The 17,998-nt window shown below is 40.1% G+C and overlaps 1 protein-coding gene across 3 annotated transcripts in view; it reads left to right on the top strand.

The window, feature by feature from the left end:
* Pcmtd1 (protein-L-isoaspartate (D-aspartate) O-methyltransferase domain containing 1) overlaps nt 1-17,998 on the top strand; it is a 92,457-nt gene that overhangs the window by 26,075 nt on the left and 48,384 nt on the right. The window contains exon 1 of one of the 3 annotated variants that reach the window (XM_069990703.1): nt 365-383. The exons of the other annotated variants lie outside the window; for them this stretch is intronic. The gene's annotated coding sequence lies outside the window, so the exon portion shown is untranslated. Of the gene's footprint in view, nt 1-364; nt 384-17,998 lie in introns of those variants that run through there. 3 annotated transcript variants of the gene reach the window in all.

Raw genomic sequence — 17,998 nt, 5'->3', positions numbered from 1 at the left:
CAGTTGGGCTCTGGAATAAAATGCAGATGCTTGGTCAAGGTGAGCTCTCTACCATTTGAGCCACACTACCACTTCTAGTTTTCTGGTGGTTTATTGGAGATAAGAGTTCCAAGGATTTTCCTGCCTGGCCTGGCTTTGAACCATGATCCTCAGATATCAGCCTCTGAGTAGCTAGGATAATAGGCCTGAGCCAACAGTGCACGGTTCCTGGGTCCATTCTTAAATCTAATTTTGTTTGTCTTGTACTTTTATAACTTAGCATCTCACAATTTTGCTTGGGCTGCTATTGTTAGGAGTTGTATTTTAGTCATCCTCTATATCTGGGACTCCACTGGCTTCAAAGAAAGATGAAACCTGCAGTCACAAAAGACTAAGGAGAGAAGGTAAGGTACTGGGAGGACTAATGCACTGACTGGGAATTCACCTTTGGGAATGCAGAAGCAATGGGGAAATGCTAATGCTCTGGGCTACTACTACTGCTCCAGGCCACCAGCCCACTACAGCGATAGCTCTCACTTCCACATAATCAAGCTGCCCCAGATATGTGCTATGTGTGATCCAGCTGGCCCCTCACACTCATATTAATGAGTAATGAGTTCGCAGATGCAAAGGCATGGAGGAAGGAAGAAGTATGTGCACAAGGGATAAGGGATGCTCAGTGAAGGCTAAGGGAAGAAGCATTGGAGGAGCTTCCTCCTTGACCAAGGTTTGAAAATGGGAAAAAAATGAAACTCAGCTGTCAGCAGAGTGTGGCTTTAGAATTAGATCAATAATAAAAGGGACCCTTTTTTAGACAAGGAGGGAGAGCGGGGAGAGTGGGGAGAGGGAGAGAATGTATGAGTGATTGAACCCAGGGCTTAACATAAAATACTAGACAAGCACTTTACCACTGAGCTATCTATAATGCACCCTGTTCTCCTGTGATCTTTGTAGGCTTTTTTTGTGAGGAATAATTAAAAGATAATTTTAAAACACATTTTGAGAGCTAGACATTGAATAAATGGATAGTTTAAAAGGCGAACAAAAATGTGATGAATGCCAAGCATCGGTTGAACTCATTACACTACTTGTTTCTTGATCGTGTGTGTGTGTGTGTGTGTGTGTGTGTGTGTGTGTGTGTGTGTGTGTGTGTGTGTGTGTGTGTGTGTGTGTGTGTGTGTGTGTGTGTGTGTGTGTGTGTGTGTGTGTGTGTGTGTGTGTGTGTGTGTAAAAGCCAGAACCCTTTGTTGAATAAGGGTTCAAAGAGGGTTCAGCAAGTAGTAATAAGCTTGATACAGGTTTGGGATCTTGATGTGGTTCAATGCATATTGAAAAATAAATTTGATGACTGCCCCTCCCTTCTCTTCTCCCCTTCCCTCTTTCTTCTTCTCTCCTTCTTTCTTTTTAAAATAAGTGCCCTGGGTGGCATGTGCCTCCAAACCACCACCCAGCTAAGGTAATGGTTCTTCCCTTTGTATAGCTGCCGAGAGCCAGTTTTGCTTAAAGGCTTCACTTTGGTTATGCCTTTTCCAAGTTTCATGTTTGAATTTCACAAGATACTAGTCACTCAATGTGGGCTGACACTGAGATGCAGTTGTTGACATCTATCTGGCCAGGAGATATCTACAAGCTGTCTTATCTAAGCAAGAAGGGTTACTTGAAGGTCATGAAATTTTCCAACAGGCACATGTATTTTCTCTGTACTGCACCACTGTCTGTACCACTGAGATCCCCTCCCCCTCCCCCTTCCCCCCACTGTTGATAGGCCACATAAGGCCTCTAGAAGTGATTGTCCATGGGACCACAGTTACAGCAGGAAGGACTTTTTGTCTGGGCTGTATAGCTAATTTTGATAGGTGCCTGGCAACTTTTTTCATTTTGTTGTTTTGGTGGTTGTACTAGGTTTGAATTCATGATCTTATGCTTGCAAGCAGGCCCTGTACCGGCATGTTTAGTATTTTAAGTTATACTGTCATAGTTTTAGTCATACAATTTGGGTACTATTAATTTTTTTTTTTTGGTTGGTTGTAGGGCTTGAACTCTGGGCTTGGGCACTATCCCTACACTCTTCAGCTCAAGGTGAGAGCTCTACCACTTGAGCCACAGAGCCATTTCCGATTTTCTAGTGGTTTATTGGAGATAAGAGTCTCATGGCCTTTCCTGCGTGGCTTTGAACCATGATCCTCAGATCTCAGCCTCCTGAGTAGCTAGGATTGGGTACTATTAATTTGAAGACCAATCCAATTATGAAATGGCTCCTTATGTTACTAAAGCTCTTTAGTTCTATGAATGCCTTTAAACCAATTTGAGAATAAATATGCATGAAAATACGCCAACTTTTTAAAATGCCAGTTTTTTAGGATGAAGATTGAATCTGCAAAATGACATTCTTTCCTCTGTGAGCCAATGTCTTACTCCACTAACTGGACCAGTGGTAAAGAAGTTGTTAAATATAGTTTGGGGAGAGTTACCAAGATAGAGTTTAAAGAGCTTTGACAAACATTTTGGTTGTTCAGTTGGATAGTGTCTTCTAAATAAGTTTTTTGACTGATCAAATAAAACATGTAAGACAGTCATTTAAATATTTTCCTTTGGTGCCTGTACTGGGGCTTGAATTCTCAGGGTCTGGGTGCTGTCCCTTAGTTTTTTGTTTTTTTTTCCCTCAAGACTGGTGCTTTACCATTTGAGTCACAGCTCCACTTCTCACTTTTTGGTACAGACTTTTCTGCTTTAGCTAGCTTCAAGCCATGATCTTCAGATCTCAGCCTCTTGAGTAGCTAGGATTACAGGAACCAGCCACTAGTTTCTGCCCTTGGTACTCCTTCAGATGTTTCTAGTCAGGAGAATGGAAATCTTTCTGCCATTTTCCTTAGGAAGTGATGAGGATTTTTGTTATGAGTGTTTCATTTTAATGTTATTTCCGAATTTTATTTGAAATAAATGAAAAAAAAGTATATCTTTTATATATAGGATAAACTGTTTAGCCTTCTGTTAAAACATGGGTTCTGGGTTTGTGGATATGTTTATTATATATAAAATTCACTGAACTTTGTTTACTTTTCTACTTAACGACCTTTGTCACAATTTGCATACAAGAATCTATATATAAACTAGTATAACAGATGAAAATAAAATTACACGTTTTAATTAAAAAGGTATATGGAACAGTGTACAGAGTGTGTGTGTGTGGGGGGGTCCTAAGACTCAAATTGAGGGCTTAGGTGCAGCCCCTGACCTTTTTAGCTCTACCACTTGCCACAATTCCACTTTGGCTTTTTGGTAGTTGATTAAACATAAGAATCTCATGGACCTTCCCTCTGGGGCTGGCTTTGAACTGTGTGATCCTCAGATCTCAGCCTCCTGAGTAGGATTATAGATGTGAGCCACTGGTGATTGGCTTATTTGCAGTGCTTTGAAGTATGCTGTAGGGTTTTGCTTAGTGATGTATGGTTGTAGAACTTCCTGCTTGAGGAAGTAAGATTTGAACAATATAGTTTGAAGGAATACTGAAATATTTGAGTAAAAGAAAAAAGGATGAGAGACTCTTGGAGGGGGTATGCAAAGTCCTGTAACTTTCAAAACAAAGCTCTATCTTGAACTACTTTATTTTGTTTTGCATCATTTGTATTCCTTCATTACTTTGTGCATTATCCCAAACTATGATAGCGATTTTGCCTCTTTTCTCCCTTCTTTGTATTGATGCTGTTTTCAAGCCATGAGAACAGGAAAATTGAGAGGCTGAGGGGGAAGATGGAGGTTGCATCTATGAATAGAGATGTCCTAAAATCTACCAAATATTACAATGTGTAGTATGGGTGCTTCCAGGAAAGGAGGCAGACATTAAGTTATTTTGAGACAGTAGTTTATCAGTTGCCTGATGAGAAAAAGGCTCCGGAGCTCAAAGGAATGGAGTAGAAAAAGTGTACTTTCATTTTGTTGTAGCTATTGAGTCTGTTTATATTTGAAATGACTTCCACACAGTAGAAAGCTAGACCTTACTCTTATAGGACTTATCAGTTACAAAGTGTTTAGCAAGACCTTGTAACTATTTGTTACTATTTTTATGCTATAAGGAATGGAACCCAGAGCCTTGCCCATGCTAGGCAAAGTGCTGTGTCACTGAGCTGCAGCCCTAACTCTGGCTGTAATTACATTGAATAGAAGAACTTGTTTTAGTCTTTGATCAGTTTGGGACAAAAAGGCACATGAAGCTTGAGAATATAAGACAATTAAAAATTTCTGGTTTTTTTTTTTTTTTTTTGGGTCCAGTCGTGGGGCTTGAACTCTGGGCCTGGGTGCTGTCCCTCAGCTCTTCAGCTCAAGGCTAGCACTCTACCACTTGAGCCACAGCACCACTTCTGGCTTTTTTTCTTTTTGCTTATGTGGTGCTAAGGAATCGAACCCAGGGCCTCATGCATGCAAGGCAAGCAGTCTACCACTGAGCCACCTTCCCAGCTCCCAATTAAAAATTTCTAAGTTACATAACAAATGCTGTTAGAGGTAAAAAAATTAGCAAGGGCAAAAGTTAGCTGGTTAGATAAAACTTCAATTGTCAGAGATACTTAGTGTCTAACTTTCTTCCAAAGACTCTGGGAAGCATGCGTGTGCGCGTGCATGTGTGTATGTATATGTATAGTTATGTATGTGTATACAACTGGCTTCTGTGTGGATTGCTCCTTGGCTTTTCTTGTTACTTCCTACTTCAGTGGTAACTTCCTCTGGCAGGTAATGATAACTTACATGGATATAAAGCTGGTGCTCTTTTATTTCTCCATTTTGTCTTTTGTGCTACACATGAAAGGTAACAATGTGCCTTTTTTGTTACAGAGGTGAAATTGGCATTTATTGGACATTTGTATGTTAGCTTTATATGCAGGATATTTAATCTTCACAGATGTATTAGGTGGTTATTCCACTTTTCAAGTAAAAAGAACTCGAAAAATCACAGGTTAAATATTTTGAGGCTGCATGGCAAATGGAGAGCATTATTTGCTCCCCCTACCCCCACCCCTCCTTATCTGCTTCATTCTTCCTTTCCATTTAGAGGGGAAAATGGGTGTTGGAAGGAAATAAAAGATCAGAATCAATCATCTTATCTTGAAAACTAAGGAAAAGTTTATATTTGAATTTTGGGTCATGAACCTCTGAGCAAATTGCTCTGCTTTCAGAGGGTGACCTAGTTTCACAGACTGCTATTGTGGTTTAGTTAAGCAAGATCTGCAAACTGTTCATGAGGGACCTCTGAACTTTGGTGTCTTCATCAGTAAAAACTCAAATGAGGTATCTTCCTAGAGGTATGGGGAACCTTTAGAGCCTAGTGTTAGGAAATGAAGGAGGGACATAGTAAATAGCCTTTACATGTTATCACTACAAAAACATATATTTATCATAAAATATAAAGCTAAATAGATGTTTTAGGAGCTTTTGGCAAGTGAATACAGATATAGCCTATTCTTTCATAATATTTTATTTTGTTGTATATATAAGCTCTGTCAGCGAGAAAAAAAATTTTTTTTTCCTGGCAATCACCTGCATATTCAAGTGTTGCTCTTCTGTGCAGCTTTCCTGACACAGGAACATGCCTTGCCTATTCCCTGAATAGTGTGTTATGTTTTATGCCCCAGTGGGATCATTGTCACCTTTGCCCCATTGCAGGGTGAGCTTTGTCCTCCTTTTTACAGAAAAGGGAGCAGCAAGGAGCAATTGGCTGCTTGTGGGTGCTAGGAAAGAAGGAAAGTGAGTCAGCATTCTACTTTCCTCCCACTTTTTGACATCTGTCAGCCATCTGTCTGCTCCCTACTGTTTGTGACTTGTCAGCCCATAACCTTCCACAAGGCATTCCTCATCAGCTTAAAAGATCCTGTGATATTGAGGAGAACCTAAATTTAACCCATAAATGAAACATTTTGAAGAATAGGAAACTTGGAACAGTTGACAAATCATTTCAGGTGTGCATATATGAATGTACTCTTTGTTTTCTACCCCTCCCAAGTAGTAAGATTGCCCAAGGAGTGAGAATAAATATGACATCTCAGACATAAATAAGTACTTAAACTGTTCACTCCATTATTCTGCCATCTTTCTAAAGAAAAAGAAAACCTCTATTTGTTCTTTCAGATTCCATTTTGCTTTTATTGTTTTTGAAGAATGTGAATAGCATTTCCCCCCACTTCTCAGTGGAAGAGAAAATGGAAGGAGTAGTCCGGCCAGTAAGAGTTGTTACCAAAGCAACTGAAATTCTGAGGCTGGGGCAGTTGTCTGTAGGTAACTAAACTTTGGCTGACGTCAAAGCTGAAACAGGAAACCTAGAGCTCTGAGAGGACCCTTAGCAAGTGTAGAAATTAGCTTCTTCATGTAATTTGAGGAATGGCAATGTGGAGTTTTGTGAAGATCCATGTAGCAGAATTACCTGTAGAACCAAGGTGTCTTGAGGTGTAGTTGTAGATTTCTTTTGATTGAGATAAAATTTCTCTCAGAATTTACAAATGACAGTTTCATGGTTCCAACTTTTTAATACTGATAGTTCATACTCATATGTATATTTTTAAGTTAGAGGGTTATTATTGAATTACCAAAGTATCTATAAACTATTAATATAGACTTTGATTTATAAGCTCCTCAAGTATGCAGTGATTATAATCAGTTCATTAGCAGTTGGGGAACTGTTTCATCCTGATGTGTACACACATGGAATAACAGCATGCCTTTGGATTGTAGAAAAATATTTGGTGAGATGGAAAAATACTTAAGATTTATTAAGAGAATACCCTAGGTAATATGCACATAATAATTATAATTGTTTTAAAAGGCATGTAAATACTTAGATAATAAAAATGAATCTTTGAATATTAGCATTATGATTTTTTTAATTAATAAAATTTTTTGCCAGTTCTGGGCTTGAACTCGGGCCTTGGTGATAACCCTGAACTCAAGCCACTCTACCACTTGAGCCATAGCTCCACTCCTAGTTTTTTATTAATTAGAGAGATGAGTTTCACTTGAGTTTCTTGCCTGGGCAGGCTTTGAATCACAATCCTAAAGTTTCATTCTACTGAGTGGTTAGGATTGCAAGTGTGAGCCTCTGGTATTTGGTGAACATTTTTACTTTATTTTGCTTCCAAAATTTTTACAAAGGCACATACACACATACATATTTTAACCAAGACAGTTCAGGAACAGTATCTAGTATAAATTTGAACTTCTGTGGTCTAAATTATTATTTATACAGTAATGTTCTTTTTTTGTTCTTCCCTTTTGTGTGTGTGTGTGTTGGGACTGAGACTTAAGGCTTCATATTCTTGCTTAGTTTTTTTCACTCAAGGCTGGTGTTCTGCCACTTGAGCCATACCTCTGTTTTCAAGTTTTAGGTTGTTGAACATGGAGTCTCATTGACTTTTCTTTCTTTTTTTTTTTTTTCCTGTTTATTTTTTTGGGTCTGGTTGTGGGGCCTGAACTCTGGGCCTGGGCGCTGTCCCCCAGCTCTTCAGCTCAAGGCTAGCGCTCTACCACTTGAGCCACAGCACCACTTCCGGCTTTTATTCTTTTTTGCTTATGTGGTGCTGAGGAATCGAACCCAGGGCCTCATGCATGCAAGGCAAGCGCTCTACCACTGAGCCACCTTCCCAGCCCCTCTATTGCTTTTCTGTCCTGGGCCTGCTTTGAACTATGGTCCTTAGATCTCAGACCTCCTGAGTAGCTATGATTACAGGTATGAACCACTAGTGCCTGGCATTTTCTTTTTCTTCTTTTTTAACCTAGACTCACTCTCTCTCTCTCTCTCTCTCTCTCTCTCTCTCTCTCTCTCTCTCTCTCTCCCCCCCTTGCTCTCTCCTTCTCCCTCTCCCTCTCCCCCCTCTCTCCCCTCTCTCCCCTCTCCCGCCTCTCCCCCCTCTCCTCCCTCTCCCCCACTCTTTACTCCCCCCTCTCCACTCTTCCTCCCCCCCCCTCTCGTTGGTCATGGGGCTTGAACTCAGGGCCTGGGTGCTGTTCCTCAGCTCTTCAGCTCAAGGCAAGCTCTCTACCACTTGAACCACAGCGCCACTTTCAGTTTTCCAGTGGTTTATTGGAGATAAGAGTCTCACCGAGTTTCCTGCCTGGGCTTTCTTTGAAGCAGGATCCTCAAATCTCAGCCTCCTGAGTAGCTAGGATTACAGGCGTGAGCTAGGAAACAGTGGCTCACGCCTGTAATCCTAGCTAACCTAGACTCTCTTACTTGCTAAATGTATTTTGTTATTTAGGAAATTATTCTCTGTATATGTTTAATATTTCATGTGGTATATATACATAATCTTTATTCTAACCTTTATTTGCCAGTGTTACAATAATTCATGTACACATTTAGAAATGAAGGATATTACACAAGCTTGGGAGTCAAGTCATACCTCTTTTTTCTATCTCCAGGCTTAAATTAAATTATCAGCTGTTTATCAGCTATGAGCCTCCATATTGCTAGTTAAGATACTGCTAGTATGCCTTCTCTATTCATACTTTTTGATAGTGTTTACCTTCTGCTATCATAGATGGCTTATCAGTTCCCTTTCCTCTTCTCTCATACTCCTACAGTGGCTAAATGATTATTCTGATTAAGTCAACTATGGGTTTTCACTATTTTGACTATGTAAATAGCATGTCTTGTGTGCCCTTCTTCCACCAAGAAACATATTGTAAATGTATTTCCAGTCATCAGCAATTTTGGTTTTTCCTTTTTCTTTTTGCCAGTCCTGGAGCTTGAACTCAGGGTCTGGGTGCTATCCCTGAGCATCTTTTGCTTAAGGCTAGCATATGCTGTCATTTGAGCCACAGTGCCACTTCTGCCTTTTTCTGTTTCTGTGGGACTGAGGAATTGAACCCAGGGCTTCATGCATGCTAGGCAAGCACTCTACCACTAAACCACATTCCTAGCCTTTGGCTTTTCTTTAATTGATTTCCTCCTCCTCCTCCTCCTCCTCCTCCTCCTCCTCCTCCTCCTCCTCCCCCTCCTCCCCCTCCTCCCCCTCCTCCCCCTCCTCCCCTCCCCCCTCCCCCTCCCCCTCCCCCCTCCCCCCTCCCCCCCTCCTCCTCCCTTTTCTTCTTCTTTCTTCCTACTTTCTTCTCCCTCCCTCCTCCTCCTCCTGCTCCTCCCCCTCCTCTTCCTCCTTTGTTCAAGGAATGTTCTGCCACTTGAGCCACTGCTTCACTTCTGGCTTTTTGGTGATTAATTGGAGATAAAGTCTCCTGGAGCTGGGCACTGGTGGCTCATGCTTGTAATCCTAGGCTACTCAGGAAGCTGAGATCTGAGGATTGCAGTTCAAAGCCAGCCTGGGCGGGAAAGTCTGTGAGACTCTTACCTCAATTAACCACCAGAAAATGGGAAGTGGTGAGCACTGACCTTGAGTTTCAGAGCTCAGGGAACAGCCCCCAAGCCCAGAGTTGAAGCCCCAGGATGGATTAAAAAAAAAAAAAAGTTTCATGGAATTTCCTGAGCTGGCTTTGAAGTATAATCCTCAGATCTCAGATCTAAGCTGGGATTACAGGTATGAGCCACAATCAGCTTATTTTTAAGAATTTTATTTTTATTTATTTTTCTTTTAAATTATTATAAAGGTGATATACAGTTGCTTAAGTCAGGTAATAAGAACATTTCTTTTTGGACAATGTCACTCATTCCTTCCCTCCCAGTTTATCCTTCCCATTTCCTGTGGGGGGGGGGCAATTGTATAGTTCATTTTCAACATATTGTCTAGGAGTACCACTGCTGCATTTGTTCACACGTTGTCCCTCCATTTCTGTGGCAATCTGTGAAAGATAAAGTCAGGTTACTGAAATCCATCATCTCATCTACTTTTTTTTAATATTTGAAGTATATAGTAATTAAAAACATTATTCTTACCATTGTTCCAATAGATAACAACTATTCTTCTGATCTGACCCTTTGATCAACATCTCCACGTTTCTATGAACTCTTCTCCCTGCCTCCCACCCCAACATCAGATAATCATTATTCTGCTCTTTGTTTCTCTTAAATTCAACATTTTTAGATATAATGTATATGTGATATCATGTAGTATTTGTTTTCTTGTGCCTAGATTACTTCATTTGGCAAAATGTCTTCTGGGCTCATCTATGTTATTGCAAATGATACCTTTGTAAAGCCTGAATAGTATTTCATCGTATGTATACACCATGTCTTCTTTATTTGTTTTTCTAATGATGCACCCTTAGGTTCAATATCTTGTGAACAACAATACTGCAGTGTACAATACAGTGCAGAACAATTTTCAGTGTACTGATCCCAATTCCTTTGATGGATATATACTCATTACTTGATCGTATGGTAATTTTATTTTTTTGTTTTGGAAGAACCTCTATATTTTTTCTCTATTAGTGGTTATGTAGATTTAGATTTCTATCAATAATACACAGAGGTTTCTTTTTTCTATAACTTTATTAATACTACTTAGCCTTTCATCCTTTTTTTGGATAATAATCATTTTAATAGATAAGGTAATATCTATTTAGTTTGGAGACAGTTTTGCTATATAGCCCAGAATGGCCTCAAACTTGAACAATCTTCATGTTTCAGCTTCCTGAGTGCTGAGATTATAAGTTGTAACACCATGGATCATTCCATTTGCGTTACTAGTCTTCATTTTACTTATTTTGCTCTGATTTTTTTTTTTTTTTGGTCGGTTATGGGCCTTGAACTCAGGGCCTGAGTGCTGTACCTGAGCTCTTCAGCTCACAGCAAGTGCTCTACCACTTGAGCCACAGCACTACTTCCAGTTTTCTGATGGTTAATTGGAGATAAGAGTCTTAGGGACTTTCCTGCCTGGGCTGGCTTTGAACTGTGATCCTCAGATCTCACCTTCCTAAGTAGCTAGGATTGTAGGCGTGAGCCTCTGGTGCCCAGCTATTCTGATTTTATTTCCTTCCTTATGCTGCTACTTTTGAACCTAGTTTTTTTTTTTTTTTTTTTTTTAGTTCCTTGTGATAGATTATTATCTTTGAAACCTTGATTGTTCAGGAATATATTATTTCCATATATTTTTGAAACTTCAAATTTCCCTTAGTTTCTGTTTTTTTTTTTTTTTTATTATGGTCAGAAAAGATACTTTATATTTCACTCTCCTTAAATTTCTTAAGACTTACTTGTGGGATAACATGATTTATCCTGGAGAAAACTCTGTGGATCAGTGTGTTTAAGGTGAAGGTGTATTCTAGAATGAACTATTGGATATTTGGAATGTTCCATATATGTCTGTTAGGTCCATTTGCTCTTAAGTATTGGTTAGATTAACTATTTCTATATTGATTTCCTGTTCAGATAATCTGACTACTGGTATTATTGTCTCTCTTATCCTTCAGATGTATTAATATTTGGTTTATAATTTTAGATGCTCTAATCTATGATAAATTGATCCTTTCATCATAATTTTATAACCTCTTTTTATGGTTTTGACTTTAAATTTGTTTTCTGTAAATAGCCATCTTTGCTCATTTTGGTTACTATTTGCTTTGAATGTTGTTTCCTTCCTCTTACTACCCTTAAGCCTAAAGTGACTGTCTAGTTTTAGATCTTGTTTTTAAAATTGGTTTGGTCAGGCTGGAGGTGTAACTGCTCAGTGGTAGAAAGCTTACCTGGGTTCCATCCCTGGGCCAGGCTTGGCATTTGTTCAGCCACTCTATATTATTCTCCGGTTCTGTCCCTGCGCTTTTCAGCTCAAGGCAAGTGTTCTACCACTTGAGCTACAGTGCCACTTCCCATTTATATATATTTTTAAACCTAATTTCTTTTACTCTTTTTTTTTTTGTCGGTCGTGGGGCTTGAACTCTGGGCCTGCCTGGGCGCTGTCCCTCAGCTCTTCAGCTCAAGGCGAGCGCTTTACCACTTGAGCCACAGCGCCACTTCCGGTTTTCTGGTGGTTTATTGGAGATAGGAGTCTCACAGTCTCTCCTGCCCGGGCTGGCTTTGAACCGAAATCCTCAGATCTCAGCCTCCTGAGTAGCTAGGATTACAGGCGTGAGCCACCAGCGCCCGGCAAACAATTTTTTTTTTTTTTTTGGTCGGCTGTGGGGGCTTGAACTCTGGGCCTGGGCGCTGTCCCTCAGCTCTTCAGCTCAAGGCGAGCGCTCTACCACTTGAGCTACAGCGCCACTTCCAAACCTAATTTCTAACAAGCTTTATTTTTTATTTTCATTTTTAGTTTTTGGCAGTACTGATGTTTGAACTCAGGGTCTTTTACTTTCTAGGTAAGTGCTGTATAACTTGAGCCCTAGCTCCAATTAATTAATCTACTTAGTTTAAAATAATTATTTGATAGGTGAGAAGTTCATTGTGTTCTTTTGTTTTTTTACTGGTTGCTTTGCATTTCTCATGTGATCTTTTTTCCTTTCTTGGTGATTTGTTTTATTTTTTTTTGTTTTGCTCATTTAATTTTATGTACCTATTAAGATTTCTTCTTTGTGGATACCAAAAGATTTAGACTAGACATCTTATATACTATATTGGGCTTGGTGGCTCATGCTTGTAATCCCAATTAACTAGGAAGCAGAAATCAGGGTGAATATGGTTTTGGTCCAGTCCAGAAAAACAAAATAAAACAAGAAACCCATGAGATCCTACCCAAAAAATAACTCCTTGGGTCAGGGCATAAGGGTCTATCTAAGCAAGTAAAAGGCCCTGAGTTCAAATTCTGGAACTGCAAAACAGCAAAAGCAGTAGAGTTCAGTTATAATGTGCTAATTAGTTCCTTAACTTCAATTGCATAACAAAGACTATTACAGTTTTAATCCCCAAATTACATTTTATTGTTGACATTATATATGTTTATATTATTAATCTGTTAACTCTTTGTTCCTATCTGTAGATTTAAAAAGATACTTTTAATCCGTAGGATTTTTTTTTAAGTACACACCATTTTTTCAGTAGCAAGACTATTCTGAATTTGACTATGTATTTATCTTTACCAGTGATCATAATACTTTTATGTTATTATATTGTTACTTAGGGCTCTCATTTCAAATTGAACTACCTTTACAATTCCTTGTAAATTCAGTCTTGTGTTACGAACTACCTCAGATTTTTATTTTAAGACTTTTATCCCTTCATTTTATATTCTCATATGTTAAATATAACATAGGTTTTGTGGTGATATTTTAATACATGTATGTAATGTACTTGGTCATATTTACCCTCTCTATGAACATCTTACCCCTTTTTCTTGTCCCCTTCATTAGGCGACCTCCCTTTTACTTACACGTTTTTTTTCTTTCTAAATTTCACATAGCTGATACATGACAAACTTATTTCCTGTTCATGTTTGTAGAATAGCTTTGTACAACACAGTATATTTAGGTTTTAGCTTTTATTTATTTTTATGTTTTGAATGAGCATAGGAGGTTTTCTTTTTCAGTACTTTTTATATGTTATCTACTCCTTGACTTGTTAGACTTCTGTCCACTGATCCCCTTATGGGTAATATTTTCTTTTTGTTTTAAATATGGGGTTCTTTCTCTTTGATTTCAAGATTCTGTCTTGGCTTTATGATTTGACTGTCATTTGTATCCAGTTTTTAATTGGTCTTGATTAAAATCCATTAAGAGTCCCAAATCTGTATTGTTATGCTAGTTCAAAGATTTTGAGAATTTTCAAACAGCATTTTTTTAAGCTTTCTGAACCCTTTGTCTTTGTTTTCTCTTTCTGGTACCTCTAATTTATTTGAAAAATCTTTTTTAATTTTTTTCTTTAAATTTCAAATTTCTTTTTCTTTCTTTTTTTTTGGGACAAGGACAGGGACAGGGACTTGAATTCAGTTGGCTTCATGCTCTTGCTCAGCTTTTTCATGGCTGGTAGTACTTCTTGAGCCTCCATTCCAAGCACTACTTGAGCTTCTTTTGGAGACACAGTCTCTTGTCTTTTCTTCCTGGGCTGCGTGGACTAGCTTTGAAACATAACCTTCAGATCTCAGACTCCAAAGTATCTGTAATTACAGGCATAAGCCACTGGCACTTGGCTTCTAATTGGCTAATTTTAAGTGACCTGTTTTGAGTTTACTAATTCTTTTGCAAGACCATATCTCATATTGAGTTTTTTAGTTTAGTCTTGGAGTGGGGTTGTATCCTGGTCCTGTTGTTATGATGAGTCTGCAGTGAAGGTCACAGTTAGGTCCTTTATGCTGGGCTTTTGTCCATGGGTGACCTGGACTATGTTCAGGATCTTCGTGTGCGTGAGGCTGGCAGTAGGATAGGGATCTGCTTCAGTGTTTGTGGACCAGGGGCCTGTTACTAGGGACACTTAAGAGCTAACTTCTTGTTGGTAGGCTCCCATTGGATTATTGGGTAGCTCTGTGGGCTTGCCATATTGTCATAGTGTATATGATTGAGATGGGCTAAAACTGAGACATAGTTGTTTTGAGTCTGTAGCCAAGACTAAGATGTTACCTTACTCCAGGATCATGGATAGGTGTGCCTTCCATTGGATTTCTTTGTTCATTGGCCTGGTCTCAGATTGCAGTTGAAGGGCTGGAGCCAATTTATAGGGTTGTTTCAAGATCCATAATGTAACAGGTCAGATCATCAGCCTGCAGACACTATAGAATAAGCCTTCCTCTCAGCCCTGGAGCAGGCAGACTTATTTTCTGTTCAGAGTCAAGAGTGGCCAGGACAAGCCTGGGCTCATTTGAAGATACATTGAAAGATAGGATGACAAGCCTGCCACAGAAAAATAGATTTGTGCAGCTTCTGGCAGGATCCTTGTGGTTGCCCACAGCTTGGTGTGTGTTTGTGGTGGGGGAGAATTGGGGAAATGTGAGGTGTGGAATTGAGCTGCAAAGGCTATTTCACAGAATCTGCTGTGATCTTGATATTAGTTGGTCCAACCCAGTAGCATCAGTGGACTAGACTCACAGTATTTTCCTATGTGGGCAGGATTGTTCACAGACTATGAGGGGCTGAAACTGGCATTCTGGGCACTTGTAACTGCTGTGGATTAACAAGCATGTTTAGATGTATTTTAGCATGTCCTACAAAGGCAAAATAATTCCCCAAGATATGGCACAGGGCTAGAGCTAAGGCAGGATCTTGAATCATCTTCTTCTTTTTTTTCGGTCGGTTGTTGGGCTTGAACTCTGGGCCTGGGCACTATCCCTCAGCTCTTCAGCTCAAGGCAAGTGCTCTACCACTTGAGCCACAACACTACTTCTGGTTTTCTGAGTGGTTTATTGGAGATAAGAGTCTCATGGACTTTCTTGCCCAGGCTGGCTTTGAACCACGATCCTCAGATCTCGGCCTCCTGAGTAGCTAGGATTACAGGCGTGAGCCACTGACTCCCAGCCTCTTGAATCTTCTTTTTGGCACTGATAGTACAAGCCTCCCTCTGGGTTCTTATAGGAGCAGTCAGTACTAGACTGGGAAATAGGAAAGAGAGCAGGAACTGTTACAGGACCATTGCTGTGACTAATGTGCATGATTCTTCCTTGACCTCTTGGCAGATGGTTTTATTTTATTTCATTTTTCTTTTGGTCCAGTCGTGGGGCCTGAACTCTGGGCCGGGGCGCTGTCCCTCAGCTCTTCAGCTCAAGGCTAGTGCTCTACCACTTGAGCCACAGCGCCACTTCCGGCTTTTTTTCTTTTTGCTTATGTGGTACTGGGGAACCGAACCCAGGGCCTCAGGCATGCAAGGCAAGCGCTCTACCACTGAGCCACCTTCCCAGCCCCTTTGGCAGATGGTTTTAGTAGCAAGTTTAAAGGTTAAATTAGGCTGTAGTGATACCCTTTGAGGAGCAGGTTTATTTCTGCAGCTGAACTCAGGAACAGGATCAGTGGATCTAAGATCAGGACAGTATCTCTCTCATTGTTTAAATGCCTTCACTGGATTTGTCTGCAGGAAGTGTGTGTGGTCTGCTGTCCTACCTATTTTCTTTCAATCTTAGGCTCACTGTGCACTACTTTCTATCTTTGGTAGTTATCTTTACTATACTATTTGTACTGCCTTGTGGGAGTGTGTTGCCTCTTGCCTCCTTGTGTTTGCACATGCTGTTTCTGAATCTTTCTGCCTTCTCTGCTTACCAAGCTTTCCTCTAGGAAAATTTCCAACCCCTTTATCCTCATCTCCACCATGTCCAGGTTATGTGTCCTGTAACACCTTTGTATAACTTTTAACTATTCATCTGAATTTGTTCCTATTCTTCTCTAGATGCAGTCTGGGTGTTCTTGGTCCCCTGAGATCTTTTGAAGGCTTTGAGAGCTCTGGTTTTCTGCTTTAATATTTGAAAACATACCATGACTTGGAGATGTTAGAGTTAGGCACACTACTATAAACTTATAAGACAGTGCTACAAAAATGGTAGCAATTCTTTTAAAATTTCTAGCTTTCTTTCTTTTTTATTTTTTTTTACTTTTTTTTTTTTTTTTTTTTGCCAGTCCTGGGGCTTGAATTCAGGGTCTGGGCACTGTTCTTGAGTTTCTTTTGCTCAAGGCTAGCACTGTTTTTTCTTTTTTTTGTCAGTTGTCGGGCTTGAACTCTGGGCCTGGGCGCTGTCCCTCAGCTCTTCAGCTCAAGGCTAGCTCTACCACTTGAGCCACAGCTCCACTTCCGGCTTTTTCTGCTCATGTGGTGCTGAGGAATTGAACCCAGGGCCTGATGCATGCAAGGCAAGCACTCCTACCACTGAGCCACCTTCCCAGACCAAGGCTGTCACTCTTATCATTTGGCCCACAGTGCCACTTAGGGCTTTTTCTGTTTATGTGGCACTTAGGAATCGAACCCAGGGTTTCATGCATGCTGGGCGAGCACTCTAGCATTAAGCCACCTTCCCAGCCTGCCTAGCTAAATTTCTACTGGAGTTTTCATTGACTGAATGTCACCGTCAGTTGAATTGTCAGATTAAGTCCCAGAACTCATCTTCCTTCATCTTCATAATTTGGCATATAGAGGACAATTTACCTTGAATGGATATACCTTTTTTTTTAATTAAAATTGAACATTCTGCCTCTAGATATAACCTTCTTCACTAAATTGTCAGGGAGAAATATCTTAGCACTTTTTGTGTTTGCTCTAACAGCTTTCTAGTATCTTTTTTCATGCTTGAACTCAGGGCCTGAGTGCTATGCTGTCCTTAAACTCTTTTGCTCAAGGCTACCACTTTAAGCCACAGTGCCACTTTCATTTTCTTGAGTGGTTAAATTGGAGATAAGAGTCTCACTGGGATTTTTCTGCCCAGGCTAGCTTTGAACACAATTCTCAGATCTTAGCCTCCTAAATAGCTAGGATTGTAGGCCTGAGCCACTGGTACTTGGGTGCTTTCCCATATCTTATGATGCTACTTCCCTAGATAGAACTGACTGTCTTCTAGAAAAGTGTTCTGTATAGGTTTAGCTTTTTTCTGAATAGTTGCTGAGGGTAAATACTTGTATTTATTAGTTAAATTTTGTACTGGTTAGGCTCAAATTCAGGGCCTGGGTGTTCTCCCTGAGCTTTTTTTGCTCAAGGCAAGCACACTACACAGTTCCATTTCTGAGTTTTTTGGTGGTTAATTGGAGATAAGATTCTTGTGGACTTTCTTGCCTGGGCTAGCTTCTAATTGTGATCCTCAGAACTCAGCCTCTAGTGTAGCTAGGGATGCACTGGCTTCTGAGTGTCTCTTTCATATGAAGAAGCTTGCTCTCCCCAATCACTTCAAAATACAAAAATAGTATGAACTGTACTTCCTCATTATTCATATCATTACACTGTTACTAAGTATATGAGTTTAAAACGTAGACAGTGGCTCACGCCTGTAATCCTAGCTACTCAGGAGGCTGAGATTTGAGGATTACAGTTCAAAGCCAGCCCAGGCAGAAAAGTCTGTGAGACTCTTCAATAAACCACCAGAAAACTGGAAATGGCAATGTAGCTCAAGTGGTAGAGTGCTAGCCTTGAGCTGAAGAGCTGAGAGACAGTACCCAGGCCCAGAGTTCAAGCCCCACAACTGACAAAAAAAGAACACACACACACACACACACACACACGCACGCACGCACGCACGCACGCACGCACGCACAC

The sequence above is a fragment of the Dipodomys merriami genome, unplaced genomic scaffold (assembly GCF_024711535.1).
Source record: "Dipodomys merriami isolate MVZ:Mamm:240054 unplaced genomic scaffold, mDipMer1.0.p SCAF_4, whole genome shotgun sequence".
Taxonomy (NCBI): Eukaryota; Metazoa; Chordata; class Mammalia; order Rodentia; family Heteromyidae; genus Dipodomys; species Dipodomys merriami.
The sequence above is the reverse complement of the archived record's forward strand: the minus strand, read 5'-3'. Positions and strand labels throughout refer to the sequence as shown.